We start from the raw sequence: 19475 nt of genomic DNA, 5'->3' as shown, positions 1-19475 counted from the left end.
CTCACCTCTCAGGATATAATTAACACAGTTCTATAAGATTAATATTACTTACAGAATCACAGAATCTTCTGACTTGGAAGGGACCCACAAGGATCATTGACTCATAGTGCTCATGTAAAAATTTGTGCCTTTCCCAGTATTTTTATCTCCTGCAAACTCAGTGCCGCTGAATTTCAAAATTTTATGTTCGTTTAAACCATCAGCCATCACCTTGGTTTTAACTGTATTGCTGGCTGTGTGGCAGAATAGAGATGTATCAAATAAATCACCTATCTTTCCTTTCAATCATTGCTCTCAGGTTCTTAGGGGACACATAGATGGAAAATGAACAAGTAAAAGGAAAGGAGGAGAAATAAAAAATTCAGGTCTGTTAACACTCATAAATCCTCAGGCTTTTCTACAGATTAAAGGCTCAAGCTAAGGGGATAAACTTAATCTTAAATTTAAGACAAGTCACTTTTCTTTTTCACATCACAGTATTTTTTGTAGCAAAAAATAAACATTCTCTCATTTGTTCTTCTAAAAATTTTCTATGTTGAGTGATTTTTGCAGAGCATTTATCTAAAAACTTTTAAAACTATACTTCTTGTCAAACTCCTAGTGGAAATTTTAGAATAGGTAGAAGATAGATACACAGATAAATAAATGATTTAAATGAAACAAGCATTTACTAGTGTTGCTCAAACTTCAGCAAAGCCAGATGTGAGGTACCTGCAATGTAGATTGCATGGTCCATCAAGATTCTGATAGCTGAGGAAAACTTAATAAACAGTGAAAGCTAGTTATAACCTGGAAAGCATTTGGTATAAAAATCTTAAATGAATCAAAATAAGAATAACTGAGTTAATTTGTGGACATGGAAGATGCCTAGGAGAACATTGAATTTCTTGACACAAGTTTCCTTTTTTCATTTGTGTGGCTTTTAAAGTTATCTTACCCATAATGCAATGCATTTTACTCATTATATTTAAATTTACCTCATCTAAAACGGTTTTAAATTGGATCTTAGTTTAGATTGAAAAACGCATATCTAAGTTTTGAACCACCAGATAGATCTAATTTTACGTTTAAATTGCATTTCCCAAAAGCCTGAGAGTGTTAAATTCTGAGATATCAGTGTTAGCGTGTCGGTCTGCAGCCTTTTCACACTAGGGAATTTAAGGAAAAAATTCCCAGCTGTGGTAACATTGGTTCAGCTGTGTCAGCAGGAGCTTGATGATTTGATCATCTTTCCACTATTAATACAGAAGTAAACTATGTGAATCCACTTTCATTATTTTTTTTCCAGTTCAAAAACTAAATGCCTTGATTAAAAAATATTCACATGCCCTCTTAGAAATTACCTGAAACTCCCAAATATGTTCTCAGATAACTCAGACATTTTCATAAGGAAATATTGTCATTTTCTTCACAATACTTGAGTGAAGTAATTTTCATGACTTCACATTTTGTCAATATGTTCCATCTTCCCCTATGATGCCTCATGATTTCTTTTTCAAATAAGTGTTCCATCATAGAAGCTCTTGGCAAAAGAGAATTTTCATAGGTAATGAAATTGCAGAAATATGTACAATTTCCCAAGAATTTTAGACTTTATTCAAGGTTAGAACTAGATGATCTTTATGGTCCCTTTCAACCCAAACAATTTTATGATTCTGTGATATTTGAAGTGCAAGTATTCAGAAGAGATTTATGACTTTCTGAAATCCTTTCCTCCATAAATGTATAAAAATATGGAAATAACCTTACTGTAAACAGTTTTGATGGGTAATTTTTAGCCTCTCTGAAAGTCCCTATTCTATATCCTAGGTAAGGTTAAATGGTCATATTATGGAGTGGATTTTTTTATATAATTTCCTCATATGTCCAAGGCCAGTGATATAAACTGTATCTGAAAACACTTTACAGTATTAAATAATACAGGCTCACAGCTGCTATAACTTTATAGAAAGAAAACAAGAAAGAACAGCTATGCTCTGAAATAATACTTCCCAAACGAACTGAATGGACCACGTGGAGGAGTCAAGAAAGGTGATCAAGGAGTTCAGGCACTGGAAGTGGAAAGACACTGTTCTGCGGTTGCTTTGCAGCCTCTCGAAGCCAAGAGGTCTTGATGTGGATCTGTTTTATTCACTGATGGAAATATCTTCATCCAGTATTGCATGATGTGAATCTCAGCAAAACAACAGCTGGTGGGAGCCTTATAAAGATACTGGTCTGTGCAATGGTAAGACAGACAGGAGACTGAGACTTCTGCTGGACAGCCAGCTGTGCACCCCATTTCACTCTCAGTCTGATGCTCATCCCCTGGCTGTGAATGCACACAGGGACCTTGACTCACAGCAGAGAACAAATCTAAATTGAAGACCAAGTGAGCAAGTTGTGTCACAGTTCAAGCAACTTTTCAGAAGAGGTCTTTAATTCCCAGACCATGCTCATTGTCATTGACTGCGATGGAACACTGCAGTAAGGACAGACAATCCTAAATGGCGTGGAGGAAGTTTCATCAAATTACGACAACTTCATGCTGAGAGTCCCTGGCTATTTTCTTACACTGAGGATCTTTGTAAAAGATGTCTGAGGATTAATCCTTTTCTCTTTTTTCCTCCATGTTTCTTTTAATATAGGGCATCATGTATCCAGACCAAGACCTGTCAGTCAGGGGAGACAACTGGATGAAAGGACAGTATGTTAACAAGAGATGCAAGGCAAAACTGGTGCCTGTTGCTTTTGCTGGTAGCATTCTCTGCAGCTTCAAGTAAATTGCTAGTCAAGCAATTAATTCCTTTGTCCTGTTTCCACACGTTTGCCCAAATAAATGTTTTCTCTAAGTCTGAGTAGTTTCCTGAAAGGCAACTTAACCACCTGAAGTTAAACCTGTGTTTCCTGGAATGGGGTGGGTCTTGGACTTCCACCTGATTGTGAAATGCATACATTACTGTTTATTTCTATTTATTTATTTTTATATGCAGTCAGTAGAATTTGATGTAATCTGAACAAAGAAAAATTAATAAGCCAATAAAGAAAACCACGTCTAAAATTCAACAAAGTTGCAAATTTTTATGACCATCCCATTCCATGCCAGCAGAGTGACTTTGGTAGAGGTTTTTTTAACTCTAATGGGCATATCCAGGCTCCTGCCAAAGATGCTACATGCCAGATGAGTTGCTGCCAGGTTATAAACTTCGAAGGACTTGTTATTCAGAGGAGTAAAAGAGTTTACTCCCACACTACGTTTTGTGATTTTCTTAACAGATTCATTGCAACCTTACAGAGTAGCTTCATCAGCCAAAGAGCACCTTTAGTGCTGTCCAAGCATCAGAGATGGATCCAAATGTCCCTGATTATGTAAAGTTCCCATTTTGACCTCAGATGGCTCAGAACAACCTCAGCATTCTCTTTGGGTTCCAACAAAACTCCAGGGTTTCACTTGGAATATGCCACAGTTGGGAGCACAAGGAACGAGCCACAATATAGAGAAAACAAGAGGGGAGAAATGCAATTTTCTGTGACTGTGTGAAATAGAATTTAATCAGAGATGCTAAATATAATGCAAAAAGACAATACATTGCTTGGACTCAGATCAGTTCAGGAAAGCTTTTCAAAACATGCACCTACTTGATACACATGCTTATATTCTTTCCTTACTGGAGATATCTTTATGAACTAAGACAGTAAAGTACTCAGACAACCATAAACATTCATTGAATGTGAGACACAGACAATCTGCTTCAAAATGTGAAGAGTAATTCTGCAAAGAATATCCTACAGAGTACAAGGAGGTCGAAATGCAGTACATTTTGTGTTGGGGTCTCCCCCCCTGCCATGGAGCCCTGGGAGAGGGGCCCTGGGGGGGAGACACGGGGCTTCCCTGTCCCTGGTCAGTCTCATTTCCCATTGGTTGGTTTGTGTTCCCTGCGCGGGCAGAAGGACCCTTGGTCCCGTGACTGCGGAGTTCCTGAGCAGAGCCCCGGCCATGCAGCTGGAGAAATAAACATCTCTGAAACATCTACCAAGAATCTGTCCACATATACTTCCTTTCCACAGGACTCCTGGTTTGATATATGCTTGTTACAGTAATCCCCGCTGTAACAATTTTGAGTCAGCAACAAATTATTTTCAGGAAAGCAAAAATTTGAAAAAAAAGTCAATTCTTTTTTAGCTCTGCATTTCAGTTAACTGAAAGAAAAAAAAAGTGACCATTTTAAATTTATATAAATCATTCTTAAGAACAGTTTTGAAAGGAAAATTGAGAAGTCTAATTTGCAAATTGACCTGGTCAAGTATGTTGTTTTCTAATGCATTTTCTGGCACGTGCCTTTGTCAAAACACACATAAATTTATAAAACTGTTTGGTTTCATAGTATCTTCAATTCTCAGTGAAAAGAATTTTAACCCTATTTCATTCAGAAATACCAGTATATATAACCAATAAAAAAACTACTTCATCAGTTTCACCTCAAATCAGGTTTTCATGAAGTAATCTTTAAAAGAATATATTTAGAGGTTATTAATAGAAGTCTCATTAATGTACCTGCTTTAAGTGATGTTTTTACCTAGATATCCTTTGGACAACTTTTCTCTAACCCTTCTTCTCTGGGCTACAATAAATATTCACTCATAAAGTAAACACTATTCTTTGGCATATTCTATTATTTGTATATGTAAAGGTTCCATCAACAGTGTTATTTTAGCAGTCAAAAGTATAGATGGGAGATACTGTTTTGATAATACTCCCCTGTGGGATCTGGAGCAAATCACTCTGCAATGCTGCTTTTCTGCTTACAACGTTAAGTCTTTGAAAAGAAATTGTCTTTCACATTGTATTTGTATACTGCCTCTCAGCTGAGACCTCCAGATGCTACTATAATACAAAGATTAAATAGCAGCACTATCTGCTAAATAATGAATACCATAAGCATGCCGATGAGACATCCATTTGGGATGGGATATTAAATATCTTTCCCCGGGCCATGTGATTCCTTATTGCCAGAGAAAGTATGGAGAGAGCAAGAGCCTTGTGTCTAGCAAAGGAGTGCATGAGGACTCTTGCAGGGTCTCTGCTGGGGTATTAGATTCTTGCTGTGTTTGACCAGGTATTAAGAAAAGAGGCCCCAAAGATCATGGCACTGCTCAGCCAAGGGGCAAAGTGTAGGATCTAACAGCTATCTGAGAAGGAGACAAGAGGACTTGGCCCTCCTTGGATCCAGTGTTAACAAATTAGTCTCAGGGAGCATTCCTGGGCACTGGAGAGTAGTCGCGTGTACCAACGGAAGAGCCCTGGCTGTGCACCTGTCCAGGGCCAACCAGCAGTGTCACAAAAGATCCCCAACCACGATTCGTTAGACCAGGAACCATTCATGGATCAGGAGCCACTTGCAGTTAACCGTTTGCTTCCTGGCAAACACCCAGTTTCAGAGGAGAAGGGAGGTACATGTACAGACATATGGCATCTCCCGCCAGCCACGCTCAAAGGCAGCGATTTGCCCTAGGCATGTTAAATCTCCTCATACCTCCACTAGAACTTGCAGAGCCTCTGAGCTCAGTCCTGCATTTAGAACACTTTGAAGGTCAAACCATGTTTGACTGCAAGGAGATTTCCTTTTTATGTTCATTGTGCTGGTCAGAGGATTGCTACTCCATTTCTCTCCGGTTTACCTTCACTGGCTGTCGAGAGACATATCATGACCAGAAGGGAGCTATGTGCATCTCCAGGACAGAACCAGCCACCCTGTTAATCACATACCGTGGCACACAATGGTGAATGGAGCCAACCTTTGCTGCACAGTGCTCCTCTAACAGAGTCCTTGTGTGTGCTCTGACCGCTGTCATCCTCAGGCAGTTGCTTGGCAACACCAGCATCTTTGATATTCACTTTCCAGGCGTTAGGTAATAAACTCACCAATGAGGATACAGCTGCCTAATTTCCTCTGCTGAAAGCAGCAGAGGGTAAAGTGAATCTGTGGTATCTTAGTGATACGTCTAAACAACTGCCTGAAGACATTTTCTTTTGTTACAAATTTAATTCATCTGTTTCAGCTGACAGGTCCTTTACCCCTTGTTGGCTGCCTCATGTTTGGGAATAAAGAGAGACAGAGCACCTGAGGAGCTGCTGTTTCTCTCTGTGCATCAGCATACCAAACAGCGCACTATCTGGGAATCAGTGCCTGCATGCCTGGCAGTCCCGCAGGAGGAAAACTACTGTCACTGGTTGGACACAGGCAAGCAGTACAAACTGAACTGTGTGGGACGATAAGTAACCATCACATCTCCTGACTGGGATGATGATACTGGAGGAAAAGGTGAAATGCTGAGATTTGACAGGTATCTCCATCTAACGAGCAAAATGAGGGTCCAGGTTAGAATACACTTCCTTCCTCCTTTCTCATGAAAAACACAGTGTTTTTGCAGGGAAAAGAGAGTGGAGGAAATTAATATAACCTATTATTTTGAGGGGTTTTCAGCCACTGGGAGCTGGCAGAAGGGGGTTTTACCCCTCACGTGCTGACACAAAGAAGCCCGGAGGTCAACACTGAAACCCCTCTGGAAGGCAGCACTCAGTGCCCAACACACAATGAAAACAGGGTAGGGCTCCTCACCCAAAAGGGGCTGTATCTTCCTGTCGCTGTTAAGCAGGCACACAGGCAAAGGTGAAGAAGAAAGAGAGGGGACTCTCCATATGTGCTCCACACACGTTTACTCCCGTGAAAAGACAGGGACAAAGAGCCCAATTGGAGCGAGGGTCCAGGGATCTTGTACTGGGTACAGAATAGGTGGGGAAAGGGATCTCAGCCAATGGGATAGAGACAAGCAGATGGGATTGACAGGAAGGGAACCAATGGGAACAACACATAGGAGGGACTCAGGGAAGGATCCAATGGGGCATCAAGGAACAAGGAACTTTCTAGCACTAATACATATTAAAGAAGGAAAATGAATATACATAATTTCATATGTAACACAGGAAGACAAAGTATTAACCAATCAGGGGAAAACATGCAAAAGGCAAAACAAGGGTGTCATGGGTCCTCACCATGACTGAAAGTTACATGTTAAACTTGGGTTGCTAACCACCACAGCTCGTTGTCTGAGTTCTCTTCCGGACAAAGAGTAGCTGCAGCCACCTGCACTGCTACAATTATTAGCTCATCAGAAATAAGTCATCTAGCCTGAGTTACACTCTGGACTACTTAATGAGTCGGTGGAGAAGATGGATGGTGTCCCGTAGAGGGGACGAGTCTGTCTATCCTTCCTGACCACGAAGAGAGTCTAAATGAGGATGCGAAACTGGACACCTAACCTTAAATAATTAATGTTAGTTGAGTGGAATTCCACTCGAATTTCTATAGATAACATACCATTCTTTGGCTGGGCAAGCAAACTTTTCCTGAGAAAATTCAGAGGAGAAAAAGACTAGTTATAGAGCAATCTGTTACCTGCTTCTGATCTTATAACTCCACTATAAGCAGACATCTGGAATTTTGGGGGAGAACACCAATGGGTAGAACAGATCAGTGCTAACTCCAGAGAGGAACTGTTCTACTGGATCAAATGAAACATTTATCCCTGTTTTCCCCTTCAGCAGGGGCCAAATACTGATGCCTAGGAAGAAGATGTAGCAGTAGGATACAGTTTTAACACTTGGCAGCCAGAAATTCAAGGACCTGTTTGGTCAGAGGCTGTATCAATATGTTTTTGCTTAGGAATCCCATAGGGCCTTTTCTTCCAAAGTAAATTTCCTTCATAAGAAGACCAAGAAGGCTTTGTCAAAAAAGCCATTTGGGATTTCCCCATTTTGAATGCTACACAGAGGAATGAGAGAATGAGTAGCCATGGATTCTGATAGAAAAGGTGGTGAACTCCAACCAGGCATTGTGTCCAAACTGAAGGATGGAGCCAAGGTGAGTACCACTCTGCTGGGTCTCTGTGTCTTGGTGTAGCAGGGTTTTGTTTCATAGTCTTGAGTTCATAAGAGAAACCTATTCCTCCCTGTTATATAATTCTAAGAAAATATTTAAGGTTGCAGGTTGCTGTGTAAATGTCACATATTACTTTTGCTAACATCAACATATCATTGAGACAGCTGTTTGATATTCAAACTAATCACAAGGATAACACACTGCCTGGGATTTCACTAAGTGTGCTTAGCAGGGATTCCCCATTGCATAAATGAGACTATGAATGCAGGCATGAAAAGCTGAGGTGATGAAAAGAAAGATATCACCTTCAAATACTGATGCTGAGGCACGTGTTGCTAGCACAGCATTTCTCTCCTGACATTTAAGGAGCACATTTCAAGTTCTGAGAGGTGCTAAGCATGAAAGTTGCAGCTATTTCTGACTGAAGAGTACTTCAGAGCTCTGAGATTGTTGATGCTCTCTCCTCGCAACCCAGAGCAGAAAAAAAATCTGCCCCTCCCAATGCAGTGTATATCTGGAGAGACTTGTAAAAGAAACAAGTTTCATAGATAGCCCCAGCAGTGAATGACTGAGCATCCTACCTTGTACCAGATGAAGGGAAATGTCAAGCCCTGTCAGTGCTCTGCTTATGAGGATGGACAGCAACCTCTGTCTGTGCAGCCCAGCAGAAATTGTAATTTAAATCTCTTTTACAGAAATGAGCAATGCTGTCAGAAGCTACATCCTACCTTTCAAGTATTCTACCACTTTTGGAAACCAAGAACCAGATTTGACAATGGATTTAACACCATAGTTTACAATTGCTTGCCAAGCACCCACAGTTGCACTCAAATTTGTCACCCACAAAACCTACCCTGGTGAGACTATGGACTCATATGGGTGCAATGAGACTCACTGAGATGGCAAGATATGATTTTTAATTTATTAAACTCAAATTCTGACAGCAAAAAAAAATCTTGCTTTACAAGGCTTGAATCTAGAAGAGCAGAAATGAAAATTATTCTTTACAGAGCAATAAAAAGGCAAAAGGATGAGGAAAAGCAGACATTTAGGATGTTCTTGTTGGTGGAACAACATGACCATGAGGGGCACAAGATTTGAGGCCAGGCTGGAAGTGAAGAGAAGAACAGAGTCATTCAAGATCTCAGAGGCAGGGACAGAAATACCGAACTAGATGAAAGGCAGTGACAGTAGAGAAATTTTTTGCCTTCATTGATGATGAAGAAGAGACATCATTGTACTATTTGCAGTTGAATGGAGGGGAGTGGCTAAATTTACTCACAGCAGAGTTGTTTTCTATTGCTGTTTCTACAGCTGCCATGCTTTCCTTTCACTTCAAATTGACCCTGCACTTTTCTGTAATAACACCAAGAATGAAATTTTTTCCCACGGTGAGATCAATAATAGACAATACTAAGTGACACAAGTCATAACCATCCTTAGAAAGCCACAAACAAGTGAAAATCTAGTTTAATTTACATTATACTCTTTGATAACTTATGTACTGTGTCCTTTTATTGATAATAGGACAAAACAGAACATAACATAGCATGTGACAGAAGAATAAGAAGCCCATACAGTAAAGTCAGTTTTTGAAGGCAACACAGTCTCCATTCTAGGTGCAATACTGTGACTCTTAATCTTGGGTTTGAGAGGTGACCAGAGCTGAAGGATAATCATATGGTCCCCCTTTTACTGGTGCCTGAACACGGCACAAATACGAGTTGCTCTCCAATTTATACCACAATAAGAAAAATGGACAAGTTCTCCATCTCTGCCACCTTCTCTCATGGGAAGGTGAGTCACTTTAAGGGATGGAAAAGATGTTTGACTTTTAGAAGTTGCTGGGCCTGTCTCCTTGAAGTCACACTCTCCTGACATTCTCCCCTTGGCCAACCAAAACCATGCTGTCTAAGCCCCCTATTTACACCTGTTGCAGTACTTTCAACTTTTGATTTCATACAAGGAGCCAAGAGTCACAGCTGCTCTGTAGTAACTCTGTAGTCCCTCCATCACCCTCAGATCTTCCTGAGTTAATAAACAGTGCGTTGCCTAACACTGCAGTAGGGCTGTTGGGTCAGATCATGGGCATTTACTATGCTGCTCTTTCGGGGTCTTGTCATTTTGTTTTCCTATACCAGGAAGTGCCATCTTCCACTCCCACAGACTCGTGCCTCGCTGTTTGATATTGTAAGATGAAATTATGATTTGAGGCTGGATACCACCAAGGATTTTATAATCACACTGTCCTGGGATTTCTATAGCCATCAGAATGTGCCACAGACTTTATATGCTATCTCAAATATATCTAAAAAATGCACTTATCATGTGGAAAATCATTAATACATGAGTTCAAGCAGAGTGTGAAACATGGAACGATGATGATTAGATAATGACTCCATTATCTGTACAAATGCAATGCTACTGCAGTAGTTCATCATAAAATAACAAATCTGACATCTGCAGCTGAGATTTTCAAAACTGTCTAGGGGACTGAGGTACATAGTCACCATTAATGTGTCTATGTCCCCTCCACCACTTAAAAAATTTCAATCTATTTTTTGAGAGAAAATAATACGTGAATTACAAGATAATTTCAAGTCTGAAGGTCACAGAAATCACAAGGGATTCGTGGTGGCCTTTACCACAGTAAAATATCAAGCACAGAAGCTTTCACGGGAAACTTATTCCGCCTCAAATTAAAAATTAAATCAGAGTCTTCAAAATTCCTTATGTTATGAACAGTGGACAATATAGTTTATTAACAGTTTCATTGCAGAATGTTCATTTATTTTTCTAAGGTTTTTTTACAGAGAAGCCTCTTTTTACATTATTTTTTACCATAGCAATGTCAGACTGGAATAGTACAATTATTGATGTGGGATAAGAAGATGTAAGAGCTGAAATATTTTCTTCTGGAAAATTTTTACATTAATTAGCTACCTTTGATAGAAAGGCCATCTTTTCTGAATTAAGATATCACCTACTTAAGATGTCACTTGTACTTCCAGTGTAATCAAATAATAGACTTTTGAGATAAAAATTAATCTAAACATGTAACAAAAATGAATAAATGTTACTTTTTAAAAACAAAATTAAAAAAAATAAGACAGAAACAAACAAATCTTTCCTCAAGAGATTTTTTTTCCCCAAATGAAATAATTTAATTTAAAAAAAGAGGCTTGGAACAACTATTTCTTTGCAGACAAAACATTTCCTGAGGTGGACTTGGAACTGGTGATATCACTTAATATTGAAATAAAATATAAAATTAAAATAGGCATAAATGCATATTAAATACAACTTAAAATTAAAATATTGCATAAATGAAAGTGAACCATTAACTTATTTTATACATTTACATATCATATACATTCACACATGTACTGTTTAAAAAGAAGTTAAATATAGTCTATCATTCAGAAATCAACGGGGAGGTGGTTTAGATATAGTGTGATAACCTATTGGAATGGCTGCTGTGTATTCAGCTTTCCTGTCCTCTATCAAACACTTGCAAATAGAGGTGCAATTTTTTGTCAGTCACTACCAAAGAAATCTCTCCATATTCTTATGATGGGAAATTCTTTTACTGCAGACTTACTACAGGTTAGCATATCCATTGAGTAATGGGAAACACAAAATCTACAGGAAAGAAAACAGATGGGTTTTCCTGATATGGTGAGGAAGTATTTATGAATGTCAAATTTTGCAAAGTCACTGCATGTCTAGAAAGCCACACATAACTTCATAGCTCCTGCTTCTATTCTTTAGCTTGTTAATTGAATGACTTGGTAAATTCAAGTAAATTAAATATCTGATGAAGGATGGGTACCTCTGCCTTCAGAAAAATATATTGATGAACTGCAGATGAAGATTAAGTTCACAGGTGCCAAAGTAAAAAAAAAACCTAAAATAAAAAATAGTTTGTCAGCTTTGTAAGTTACTTTGGAGACGTAGAACACACTTGTAGGCATGAACAGTAAAATGTTCCTTGATTATAGTCTGCCTCACAGTTCATTTGCCTGAAAATCTCTTGGCAGCCATCTGGATCAGGTTTAAATAAAATGTAATACTAAGCCACTAATCTGACAGTGATAAGCTTCTGACAATGATTATTCATTAGTTTATAGGGAGAGTACACCTTGAGAGGCAGATGTGAGTCCTTTCTTTCAGACCCAATTTCATTGCTTTGAATATATTGGAACCACTTCAGAACATAAGGTTTGCTTTATATAAAGAAAAAAAAGCTACTTTAATTAGCTTGACATCTAATTGTTTCCTAATTGTCAGAAGTTGCCCCAAAGAAAAAGAAACAAATTCATTTCACAAGGCTTGCTGCATATGCACTGTCACAAAAAAAAAAAAAAAAAATTGTTGTTTTTAACTTGATGATCCAAAGTTAATGAAATGGTTTGACCTTGTTTCAGAGAGAAACTGTTCTGAAGTAGGGGGATACCATTTTACTGTTTAATAGAAAACTTTGGGGGGGAGTGTTTCAAAACCCTTAAGTTTGACTCAACTTTGCTCTCATAAATTAATCTTACAGGATCAGCCAGTGTAGAAAGCCCTTTAATCATCTGGGCCTAATTCAACGTCTTTTTAAGTCAAGAGAGTTTTCCATTGACTTCCCTGCTCTTTGGATCAACCTTTAAATTTACTCAAGTTAAGATGGGAATTTAGGGAATGGGTTTTACAGGAACCTTTCTGCTTCAGTTTCAGGAAAGCTAAGACAGCTTCTCAAGTAAAGTCTTGTATTGTTAGTCTATGCCTTTCCTGCTGTGTGCGAAGCTTAATAAGGAAATGAGTTATAAGAAGGCATATATCCAGATGAAGGATTCAATTGTACCTTCAGCATGTTTTCAGATAACACCAAGTTGGGTGGGAATGTTGATCTACTGAAGGGTAGGAAGGTTCTACAGAACCGTGCCACATGCTGGGAGCAGAGTGGCTAGAAAGCTGCCCAGTGGAAAAGGAGCTGGGGGTGCTGGTTGAGAGCAGCTGAACATGAGCCAATGTGTGTGCCCAGGTGGCCAAGAAGGCCAAAGGCATTCTGGCCTGTATTAGCAATAGTGTGGCCAGCTGGACCAGGGCAGTGATTATCCCCCTGTAGTGGGCACTGGTGAGGCCACACCTCAAACCCCATGTCCAGTTCTGGGCCCCTCACTACAAGGAAGACATTGAGATGCTGAAGCGTGTCCAGAGAAGGGCAACAGAACTGGAGAAGGGTCTGGAGCACAGGTTCTGTGAGGAGCAACTGAGGGAGCTGGGGGTGTTTAGTCTGGAGAAAAGGAGGCTCATGGGGAACCTTATTGCTCTCTACAACTCCTGAAAAGTTTGTAGGCAGGTGTGTTGGTCTCTTCTCCCAAGGAACAAACAGCAGGACAAGAGGAAAAGGCCTCAGGTTTTGCCAGAGAAAGTTTAGATTGGATATTATGAAAAATGTCTTCACCGAAAGGGTGGTCAAGCACTGGAACAGGCTGCCCAGGGAAGTGGTGGATTCACCACCCCTGGAGGTATTTAAATGATGCATAGATGTGGCACATAAGGACTAGGTTTAGAGGTGGACATAGAATGGTGGGTTAACAGTCGGACTTCACAATCTTAAAGGTCTTTTCCAACATAAATGCTTCTATGATTCTTTTAGAAGCTCATGCTTGAAGTAGTAACGCACTTGCTTTTCTGCCTGCGCCCAACGGAGAACTTAATCTGCTGCTGAAAGCTGAGAGGCTTGGAAAGCTCCAGCCCAAGAGTAGTTGCTGCATTTGCAGACTCCCCTGCTTAACCCCACTGCATTCTAATGCATGAACTTTATTCCCCATGGCACAACCTACATGACAGTTAGGTCCTTCATGGATAATTCAAGTGCCAGCAGTTCGTGGAAGCAATTTGGAATAAACTAGGAGAAGGGATATTCATACTGGTTAGTGAAATCCTCATAGGCAAAACCATCTTCTCAGAATAGAGGCCATGCACACCATTATCTAAGTGTTGTCCCTGGTAAAAATTATTTATTTATTTGTAGTACAGTGGCACGTAGGTGGTCCAGCTAAGAGTGGGAGCCTGCAGAAAGAAACTCATTGTCCCAAGATCTGGACCAAGAAACTCCAAGCTTAAACTGATGTATGGTAAGGCAATCAGCTTGCTGTCGTCTGGTTAGACTGGGACAGCCTCCGAGAGAAATAAAATGACTCATTTCCATCAGCTGCCCCACCCGCAGTCCTACACTGCTTTTCATTTATGCTGACCTTTTCTTCACTCTCTTAAGCTTCCTTTCTCCCTTCCTTCTGCTTTTCTTTGCACACAGGGGTAACAGGCAAGAACTAAGCTAAAAGTTTAGAGTCATTGAACATACATCCAAAGTTATTCTCTCAACTGTTTGCAGATGTGAGGAGAAGAGTCACAGGAACTATATGATCTCCTGGGATCCAGGAAAATACAGGAACATGGCTGGATCCAGGCTGGATATTTTCCTCAGTCAGAGGAAATAATTGTCACACCATGGGGCTAGAATTACCCATTGGAACTAACAAGAGACAACAACCCTTTTGGCTTCCCTACCAAGTACACACATAATGGGGAACTGCTCCTTCCTCTCCATCACCACAGGATGTTGCTTGAGACATTCAGTTTTAATCTTACTCTGATGCATGCGGTTGGTACAAATTCTGCCCTCAGCCCTCTCAAGTATTAACAACACTAATGAAATTACTCTGGGGCTGTCATTTTTCATCTTGATATTCTTATGTTGCTGATCTGCATTGCAGCACTTTTCTTTGCTCCCAAGGACTCAAACTATGCTTTGTAGTTATAAGAATATGCAGGAATGACCTGCATAACCAGAATCAGCAGGGGACTGACCTTTAGCACCCTGGGAAAAGGAGAAGCCAAAATTAATCTTCAAACCAAGTTTCTTTCTTTAACACAGAGAACCAGTGGGGAAATTATTTGTGGTTGCTAAGGGAGCTTAGTTAAGTCTAACCAGAGCTCTCTTCTGAACACATCCTCAGCACAGCTAGCCATGAACTTGGAAGTCAGTTTGAGAGAACTTCAGCTGGAACCAGTGCTCACCGAAAGCTGGTTTCAAGACTATTGACAGACACACAAGACCACAGTAATCAATTCAACTAGTATAAAACAAGACTGATAAAAATTTCTCAAGGGTGTGAAACAGTTATCCTAGATGGGTCATGGAGACTTTCCTACTCCTACATGACATCTTCCAGTTTCATAAGTCTCCTATTTCCAAGACTGAGAGTGATGATGGAGTTGTGCTGTTCTCATTATCTGGACAAGGCAGCAGTAGTTGCTCTACCTGGGAAAAGAATGTAACTTTGAAGTCAGTGTAACTTCAGTCATGTACCCTCATTCTCAGATCTACTCCTTCTGATTTTGCAAGATCTATGATACAGGCAGACCTAGGAAAGCCAGTAGCTGAGGCAGAATTTGCCCATTAGACCTCAGAACTGTTGTAGTACTCTTTTTTATATGCAGCATATAAATTGCAGAATAAAAAAATAAAGAACAGGCTCCAGAATGGGATGACAATGAGAATAGGCTACAGTGGGGTGTAAAAAGGAAAAAGAATAAAATTATCAGCGACTAAGGAAAAAATTACAAGTAAATCCATGACAGGAGGTTATATTCCTGAACATTGCAGCTTTCCCAGAATTTTTACGCAAATAATTAGAAAAACTCCCCAAAGCAGAGAAACTTCTCAGTAAAGAAGTGATTGTTTCTGCAGTACATGCCAGAGTGCACACAGTCCTGCCACTGTTTAGCCCTAAGCACATTATGTGCCCTGCTGTGCTTTATGCCAGAGCAAATCTACCTGCCTTAATGCTGTGAAGAAAATATTTCTCTCTTTTCCAGAAATCTCATCCACTGTTTGGCACTAATATACTCTGCCTTGATTTTATCACAAGTCCTCTACACAGGAGTTTTTGGTTCTGCCCAGACGCCTGCTATCAGCCCCACCCACCATCTCATAAACACATCTCTGAAGCCTGAAATAGCTGTGGTAGTAGTAGCTCTGCAGACATCCTGGAGTACTCATGGTCAAAAGACAGCAGAAATCATGGGATGGCCAAGTAGATCTTTCTGCAGGTAATTAAACAACTCTAAGATCTTCTTTTCAGATGGATCCACAGTTAGAAACAAATGCTTTGTAACTGGTTTTATAGGATGGAAATCTGTAGGCCAATTTTGGCTCTGTTTTCAACAAAGTACAAGGAATGTGGTGGCAAAAGGAAGCTGCCATTGCACGAACAGCCAGCTCAGGTAGTTACTGAGAAAGGGATAACAGAACTCGAAAGGCTGGTGCAGTCAGAAGCAATTGTTTCATTGGGCTTTCCTTAAAACAACAGATACCTACTAATCCTTGTTCTATAAAAATATATACACAGAATGGATTTGGTTGCAGGCTTTTGATTCTTTTGAACCAACTCCTAATGGCTGTGGTGATGGGCCTGCATCCTTCAAGAAGGGTCCTGATTTGTACAAAAACTTCGTGGGAAAGAAAAAAAAGAATGTCTAATTTTTCTGTCCTCTCTCTACTTCTACATTGGCACACTTCCAAGGATCACTTGGAACCAATAGAGCTGGCTATGATTCAAGAGCCCATTCACCCACACACAGAGACAAAAAACAGATTACACAGCAGAGCAACAAGACCAAAGACCATTTGAAATGGATTGCTCACTCAAAAGGAGCTGCTTCTTGGAAGGGACATAGCTGTGCTAGTTAATCAGTACTGTCGAAATAGATGTCTTTATCACACCCTGTTATTTATTTTGCAACAAGAAAGCAACAGTACCTGGTGAAGTTTGGGAAGAAAGCACAACATTGCAAATTGCTTTTCTAGAACTGAAGAGAGCAGATTTATGAAGGAGATTGCTCCAAAAATGTACTGCAATATAACATTGGGAGTGAAGGAAAAACAAAATGTATGTGTAATATTGCTGACTACACTGCTGACAGGGCAGTTGTTCTGGAGGAAATAATTTTTACAGCGCAACTGAATAAAAAGCCACCAACCATCTCCCGAGATCACATAGGTTAGAATACAAGATCTTTGACATATAAATACAAAAGAAACTTTCCTCTGGTGGCAAAGAAAAAAATGGAGAAAAACCTCATATTAAAAATTAAATAATGCACCTCCAGTATTGAGCCTCAGGTCATCTACATTACCGTGTATCACTGATGAAGAGTGCTAGGCTCCTTGCAGCTACAGGTCTTCCAAAAGAGCTGTCTGGGGACCAGAGGTCCATTTCTGTGGCAGAAATAGGTGTTCAGACTTGCTTGTCCTTACTGGGCTATGAAACACAAAGGAGTAGATCAGACCTGAGCTGGAAGTGGTAGTTGGCTATGCTTAAACTCCATCACATGTGCTACAAGCATGATGAGGGAGTAATTTGTGGGTTTGGATACCAAGACCTATCTGGTCCTGGAAAAGCTACATAAAATACTTGTCTATACAAATGCATATAAACAGAAGTATAATCTCTATCCATCTCTACAGTTTACACATTTATGGCATGAATGTCCTGGATATTTCACATCCTCTGCTAGTTGTTCCTTATGAAGTTCCAGATTCAGTAACTCAGCCACCAGATTTTTAACTAATGAAATATCTATGTTTGAGCACATGTAATTTTTTTCCAACAAAATTTGCTTATTGGTGAAAAATTGCTTTCTCAGAATGAAAGAAGTATTGCTGAATGTAATGTTAACAGATATGACAAACAGCTAGGGACTAATTTTCTGAAGTTTTTATTTTTTTTTATTTCCACTGTCTAATTTTAGTATTTATATTAAAAAAAAAAACAAACCAAAAAACCACAAAAAGGTGTTGCTTTCTCACTTAGATATGAACTTTTCTTGACAATATCTGCAGTTACCCCAGCTGAAAACTCAGCCCCACACAGACGCTCGCTTGAGGTGAGAGAATTGAAAGAGTGAAAAGGAGAAAACTTGTGGGTTGAGATAAAGACAGTTTAATAGGTAAACCAAAAGCCACACACATGCAAAACAAAATGAGGAACTCATTCACCTCTTACCATTGGCAGGCAGGTGTCCAGCCATTCTCAGGAAGGATGGGCTCCATCACACCCCATGGTGAAAAGCACCATCACTCCAAACATATCTCACTTCCTTCTTCCGCAGCTTTATATGCTCAGCACAAAGCCATATGATCCGGAATATCGCTGTGGTCAGTTGGGGTCAGCTGTCCTGCATGTGTCCCCTCCCAGCTCCTTGTGCACCCCCAGCCTCCTCACTGGTGGGGTGGGGTGATGAGTAGAAAAGGCCCTGGCTCTGAGTAAGTGCTGCTCAGCAATAGCTAAAACATCCCTGAGTTATCAGCACTGTTTTCGGTGCAGATCCAAAACATATTCCCAATACCACAAAGAAAATTAACCCTATCCCAGCCCAGACCATCACAAGTATAAATATTAATTCATCCCCATTCCTGTGCCCTTTCTCTCCCTGCCTTTTCAGTTCTGCAAACACATTAAGACAGTAAATTGCTGTACATATGTTTCAATGAGGACATCAACTAGACATGTACTATCCTCCCTGTGATTCAAAATATACATATTTCTCTTTGTTGTACTTTGAAAACTGAAAATTAGTCCTGGTAATACCAAAACAAATACTCTGTCTTCATACTATTATGAAAAGAAGCAGAAGGTCCTTATTCAGTGTAAGCTTCAGTTTCAATAAAAGCAAAAGAAGCAGAAAATTACCCAGATAATTTTTTGTGTTTCACCTTTCTCCTGCCTTTCAACAAGGACCATGACCTTGAACATGTACCACCTGCATATCAGAGAATAGCTCAAGGAATATGTGTCACCTGGAGATCTTCTAGTATTATGGAGTGAGAACAAAAACCAAGGTTAAACACTCAAATATTAACAGAATAAGCTGTGAAAAAAAAGGAGATCCAACCAAGAACTAAAAATTTGTGAAACAAAAATTGAAAACACCTCTTCTCATTTAAGAGTACACAATCAAATTCTCAATTAGTAGCATGATATAATTCCTAGCATGACTGAAATTTGGTTGGAAAGCTGTATTTCACAAATTTCCTAAATTCTTTATAGGTAGAAATAAAGCCCACAGTTTAAATGTTCTCAAACTCAGTTTAACACTTACATTGTTTTGAATAATTCATTTATTAACTCTTTCCTTTGGTTTCTAAACTCACAAAGCTGTGGTTTGCCTGGAATTCATGCACTGGATCACAAGTGCAAACTGCAGACAGGCATGGCAGAGCAAGAAGGCAGTGGCAGCACAGGATGGAAAGCAACCATGAGACTCCAGATTCCAGGTCTTCCAAACATTTCACTGCACTCCATGTATTCACAGTGGCTTCCATCAAAGCATGGCCTTTCTGAGGAGTCTGGGTGCTTTCTGCAAAGAGATCTGGCCTGGGTGGATTTTTTTTTTTGGGAAAGAGAATGAGAAAACATAAAAGTTGTCAGAAAAGAAAACTTTATATATCTTAAATAGGGCATCCTACAGTTCTTCTGAAAAAAAAGGTTTTGAGAAAGAAGT

At 39.7% G+C, this 19475-nt stretch overlaps 1 long non-coding RNA gene across 1 annotated transcript; it reads right to left on the bottom strand.

The window, feature by feature from the left end:
* Positions 1 to 2586: 2586 nt before the first annotated feature.
* LOC109144887 lies at positions 2587 to 18101 on the bottom strand. Its single transcript, XR_002045930.3, has 3 exons — positions 17978 to 18101; positions 17109 to 17233; positions 2587 to 2651 (listed from the first exon to the last, which is right to left on the bottom strand). It is a non-coding gene; the product is annotated as an uncharacterized LOC109144887 (long non-coding RNA).
* Positions 18102 to 19475: the final 1374 nt, after the last annotated feature.

The sequence above is a fragment of the Corvus cornix genome, chromosome 4, assembly GCF_000738735.6.
Source record: "Corvus cornix cornix isolate S_Up_H32 chromosome 4, ASM73873v5, whole genome shotgun sequence".
Lineage (NCBI taxonomy): Eukaryota > Metazoa > Chordata > Aves > Passeriformes > Corvidae > Corvus > Corvus cornix.
Note: the sequence above shows the minus strand (reverse complement) of the source record. Positions and strands in the feature narration are given on the sequence as shown.